This window comes from Primulina huaijiensis, chromosome 3, assembly GCF_012295235.1.
Source record: "Primulina huaijiensis isolate GDHJ02 chromosome 3, ASM1229523v2, whole genome shotgun sequence".
NCBI lineage: Eukaryota > Viridiplantae > Streptophyta > Magnoliopsida > Lamiales > Gesneriaceae > Primulina > Primulina huaijiensis.
This window is the reverse complement of record NC_133308.1, coordinates 6,188,872-6,194,871: the sequence shown is the minus strand read 5'-3', so window position 1 is coordinate 6,194,871 and position 6,000 is coordinate 6,188,872.

The window sequence follows — 6,000 nt, the reverse complement described above, 5'->3', positions numbered from 1 at the left end:
ATGCCAAGTGTGAAATTTTCACTGATCACCAAAGCCTCAAGTACTTGTTCACACAGAAAGAGTTGGACATGAGGCAGAGACGGTGGATTGAACTCTTAAAAGACTACGACTTGACGATAAGCTACCATCCAGGCAAAGCCAACAAGGTAGCAGATGCTTTAAGTCGAAAGGATATGAGTAAGGTGATCCTAGCATCACTTTCAGCACAACCATGTCTTCAAGAGACAATCAAGATAAGTCAAGATAGAGATTCCGCTTTGGTGAAATTGAAAGAGCAATCCAAAGAAGGGAAATCACCAGATTTCAAGACGGATAACAAAGGAATCTTGTGGATGAAAGGACGATTGTGCGTACCCGATGGTTATCGATGTCGGGTACGCATACTATCCGACAGAGATACTAGGTTTACATCTCGATTTTGGAAGAGCTTTCAACAAGCTATGGGGACAAAAGTTACTCTTAGTACGGCATATCACCCTCAAATTGATGGACAAACTGAGAGGAAAATACAAACCCTTGAAGATATGCTGAGAGCACGTGCTCTAGACTTCAGTGGTAATTGGAGCGAATATCTGTCCTTAATCGAGTTCGCGTACAATAATAGTTACCACAGCAGTATTGGAATGGCACCATACGAAGCTCTGTATGAACGAAAGTGTCGATCGCCACTGTATTGGGATGAAGTAGGGGAAAAAGCCATTGTTGGACCCGAACTGATCCAAGAAATAGTGAATAAAATTGCTTTGATCAATGAGAGATTAAAAGCTGCACAAGATCGACAGAAAAGTTAAGCTGATCAGAAAATACGACCCGTGGAATTTGAAGTTGGAGAAAAGGCATATGTGAAAGTGTCACCCATGAAGGGTGTAATCCGATTCAGTAAGGCTGGGAAACTGAATCCCAGATACGTCGGACCATTTGAAATTCTTGAGAAAGTGGGAACTCTTGCTTATAGATTAGCACTTCCACCTGACATGTCAAGAATCCACAATGTATTCCACGTTTCGCAGCTGAGAAGATATATTTCCGATCCAAGTCATATTCTGGAAGCTGGACCACTTCTGGTTGAGGGCAATCTAAATGAAGAACTGAAGTATGAAGAAATTCCGATTCAAGTTGTGGATAACAAAGACCAAGTACTGAGGCGACGAACTATTCCATATGTGAAAGTACAATGGTCCAACCACACCGAAAAAGAAGCTACTTGGGAGTTGGAAGGAAATATGCGAGAACAATACCCTTATCTCTATGAGGATCAGGTATAGCCAAGTTTCGAGGACGAAACTTCTCATAAGGAGGGAGGGATGTGAGAACCCGCTTTTCCAGCAGCAGCTAGCATTTTCAGCAGCTAGCAATATTCAGCAGCAATGGGAAAATTCCAGCAGAAGATAGTAATTCCAGCAGCAACTAATATTTCAGAAGCTGACATTTTTCCAGCAGACATGTATTTTCCAGCAGACAGAATCTAGCAGCAGAAGAGTTCAGTAGCGAGATTCCAACAGAAAGCTACTGATTCTGCTTATGACTTGTAACTGAAGCATTTAACATAGAATAAAGGCTGTTAATGGCATATTATGGTCATTAATTGGAAGGTCAACGGTCAGAATTTGGCCTATAAATAGCACCCTCAATCTGAAATTATTGTTACACAAATTGTGGGGACCCGGACGCTAATTCATTTCTTAATCATTCTTGGGAATAATTGGATCAATTAAATAAATTGGGTCTCAATTTTTTTTTAAAGATACCGTGCGGAACATAATGTAATCACTCTATATCACAAGTTAAAATACAAGTCTTGTACAACATAGATCCATATCAACTAGAGTTCAACAACTACATATCAAGTGATGAAACCTATTCTACTGCTGGGTCCGAATCTCCACGATAATCTTGTTCTCTCATCCTCTTCTTGACCCTGATCCTGTCCCACCTGTTATCATGCACACATACAGACACAACAACAGCCGGATAACTCCGGTGAGAATAATATTCTCAGTATAAACAATGAGTACATGCAATCATATGAATCGATATAAAAGCATGCAACAGATATAAATAACATGTATCATAATCTGAAAGATATGAATCAATATAAAACTGTAAATAAACTCGTAACTCAACATCTCAGACTCAACTCATTTCTAATCTAGGGATCCCGATTCCTCGACATTGGCATAATATACCGAATCTCCGTAATAGAAGTCGATCTGCTCCTACGCAACATCGATATAAACCAAGCATCCAGTGTCTTGGCAAATCCGCCAAAGACTTGGCACCTCCGCCCTGACTCAATACATGCTTTGCTATAACTCAATAGACTAAACAAATCAATCTCATAACTTGCAAACATCAATGCAATCAAATAAGTATGTGATTTAGGGAAACTCAAGTCAGATCTAACTCGAGTTATATCCTTCCTGTTCAACATTGATTTATACTTTCTTTTTTGTAGTTCTGACGAAGTCAAAGTCTTGAATTCGAAGCTGTCAATACTCAATCTGGCAATGACATTTTGAGAAGTACACTATCAATATACAACTCAAATCAATACTGGATATAATCAGAACTCAATCTAATTCTGTTTCGACGGCATAACAGCATAATCTCGATATACTCAGCAATACAATATCAACCGATACAAATCATAACTCATAATCAATCAACAAACATAATCTGATATCAAATCTGTATCATCTCACTCAACTCCACTCTGAAAAATCATAACAATTCCATAAAAAATATGTTCTTCAATCCGGTTTCGATTATACGATGTCTAACATATCAAGAACATCATATATCAATCATATCTGATTCCTTCAATATCATATTTTCAAATCCTATCAAAACATAAGAAAACTTACGTCCTTGTGTAGCCGTTGTCGAGAGGATCTCAGAACTGTGTTCGGATTCAACTTCTGATAATCGGATCTCGCACAATCACATTTCTAAGCTAAAAGGAAGCTTGAGGGATTTTCTGGAAATGGATTCTCGGTTCATGCTGCAACTCTGAAAGGGAAGAACCTTATATACATCCAGCAAGCATGGCAGGACAAGTGTTAATTTTTCGTTCAGCATACCTCGCGCATATGCGCGCCCAAGGCCTGCGCATATGCGCCGGAAGTTCTGTCCAGATGCCTTGCTGTTCACCCCCTCGCGCATATGCGCGACATATCTCGCGCATATGCACGAGATGTTCTGTCTCGCACAATGCTCAGCTCAGTCTTTCGCGCATGTGCGCGCCTCCAGACGCGCATGTGCGCGCAATGTTCTGTTCCGACTTCTTGGTTACTGCCTTCCTCGCGCATATGCGCGCCACGTCTTCTGCCTTCGCGCTTGGCCTCTCGCACAGATGCGCGCATCTTCTCGCGCATGTGCGCGTGGTCCACTGTTCGACCACCCTTGTACATGCATTTCCATGTCATTTCTACTCAACTCCCATCAAACACACTTTAGTCCTTGAAATCTCCATTAATTGAAATGCTGTCAATTAATTCATATCTAAGTACAGTGCTCAAATCTCAGGCATTACACAAATCTTGAGTGATCACTTGAATTTTTGAGCTAGGAGAGTGCCTTGTTCGAGCTGAAAAATCCAGTAGCAAGAGCAACCAGATTTCCAGACTTCAACCGAAATCTCTAGCAAATTACTGTAAGTGGGCTTATGTATAAATATCTTGAAACCAGTTTGATTATTTATGTTTTAAAGCAAAGTATAAGTATTCTTGATTTCTGATATCTGATTTTGAAGCACTGAAACCTAGTGAACTAATGATAGGAATATATATTCTGAACATTACTGATTACTGATTATTGATTACTGGACTCACCCCTTAGAGGAGAGAACATATAGGGGAATTATATCAGTTTAGCCATGAAATTCACTAACGTGCTCAGTGCTTGATTATGTGTTAAATTCCTGATTTCTGTTCTGAATAATGATTCCTGAATACTGATTCCTGTTCTGAAAATAAGAATTTTCTGTATATTATTGTATTACTGTTTCTGTTAAAAATGGTTTTGAAAATTGAGAGTTATTCCCGCCCCCGCTTACTGAGTGACAACCATATCACTCACCCACCAAACCCATCTCAGATAAGAACGAGGAAGAATTGTTAGAAGAGGAAGAGCAGACTCAGTTCTGGGGCTGGTGAAGAAGAATGTTATTTCAGTTCAAAATTATGTTTCCGCTGTATCTGTTAAAATAATGTTATATCTGATTTTTACATTTCCGCAGTAAATCATTAGTGATTCGAGTTAGTATCAGACAATGAATTGCTTCGTATTATGAATAAAAAGACTATTTTCTGAATTTTGTACTTCTGAGGCTTGTTGTTTTCGAATGTCAATTTGAGAGCATTGCCGGTGTCGACCAACCCCGTCCTTGGGGCGTGACAGATATTGTAAGTTTAAGTTTTCATTTAACTTTTATTCTAGTTGTAACGTTTCCGCATTTATTATGTCATCTTGCAGTTATTTCGTTGTAAAGATAATGATATTTTCGTTGTAAATTATGATATAAACTGGTTTTGGTTTATATTGTGCTACAAGACTTGTTGTTTTCGATTGTGTGATTGCTAAACAACGCCGGTGTCGCCTAACCCCGATCCTGGGGCGTGACAGGAGTCCTTCAAAAATCTTATATGCTCGGCGCATTCTTTTTACCACTACCATCTTGGCAAAGTCGCTGCTCACTGGAATAAAAGTGGCCAACTTGCTGTACTTTGATGGAACAAGCAATCCACAAGATCACCATGACAAATTTCATGCAAAAGTAGATTTATACGACATAACTGCAATATTTTCTGAACTACAATGTTAGGCCTTGCACTCACGTGGTTCAACAAACTACCTTCAAGAACCATTGGTAGCATGCAACAACTCAGTAAAGGTTTTCTCTGCCAGTTTTCAAGTAACAAGAAGTATATGAAGATGGGCTGATATAATGCACACAAGATATATATGAAATTCCCTATGTTAACCACAATCTACTGGTTGGAATAATGCAACAGAACCTTCGCCACATAAGGTTTAAGTAATCGCTAGCAGAAAATCCCCGAACACCTATGAAAAGTTGTTAGAATGAGCCAAAAATTACATACACATTGAGGAAGTTGTTGAACCGTGTTCCCTGGGAAAAAGAAAATGAGAAGAAGAAAAGTACGACGAAATAAACATAATGTTTAGAGCCATGAAAACCTGAAGAAATTCTATACCTAAAAGCGTCAACTCCTTGAATATTTTATTTGCTTTAATTTCCTTTGTTTTGTAGGTAAGAATCATTTAGGTTGTAATATCCAGTTTGAAGTTTAATAAACTTATCGTTAACAACATTATTTTATCATGTGAAAAGTGAATCTCCACCCAACAAATTTTAACTAAAACGTCATAGACTCGAACAATCCATAAATATTAACAAAGCATAAGAGACATGGTCAACCATGTACGTAGGACAACTAAATCACCGACTCTATAAGATATCACAATGATAAAATTAAGCCTAGCTCAAGATTCATCATCACCAACGGGGTGGCCGGTTTATGACTTCCTCTTGAGGCAAAATCTTGGGAACCTGATTCACCCTCAAGTAGCCCATGTTTCACATTACATTAATATTCACAAATTCTACCAAGAAGTCATAGCAAATAGAAAACAAAGAAGCCGTAGTGACTATAAAAACAATCAAGTCACAGTGAATATAAAAAATACAATAAGGCACAGTTGACTATAAAAAATAAATCAAAAAAGTCATAAAGATTATAAAAAAAAGTCAATTCATAGCAAATATAAAAATAAGTCAAAAAATTTATGTCGCCTATAAAAAAAAATTAAACAAGTCATTACAACCATAAACAATACAGTAAGTCATAGAAACTAAAACATAAATCGAAGAGGTCATAGTAACTATGAAAAATCAAGTCTTAACGACTATACAAAATTCACCAAGTCCCAACGACTATAAAAAATACTAGATCCATCTCCTCTTTGAGGTAGTCGAGC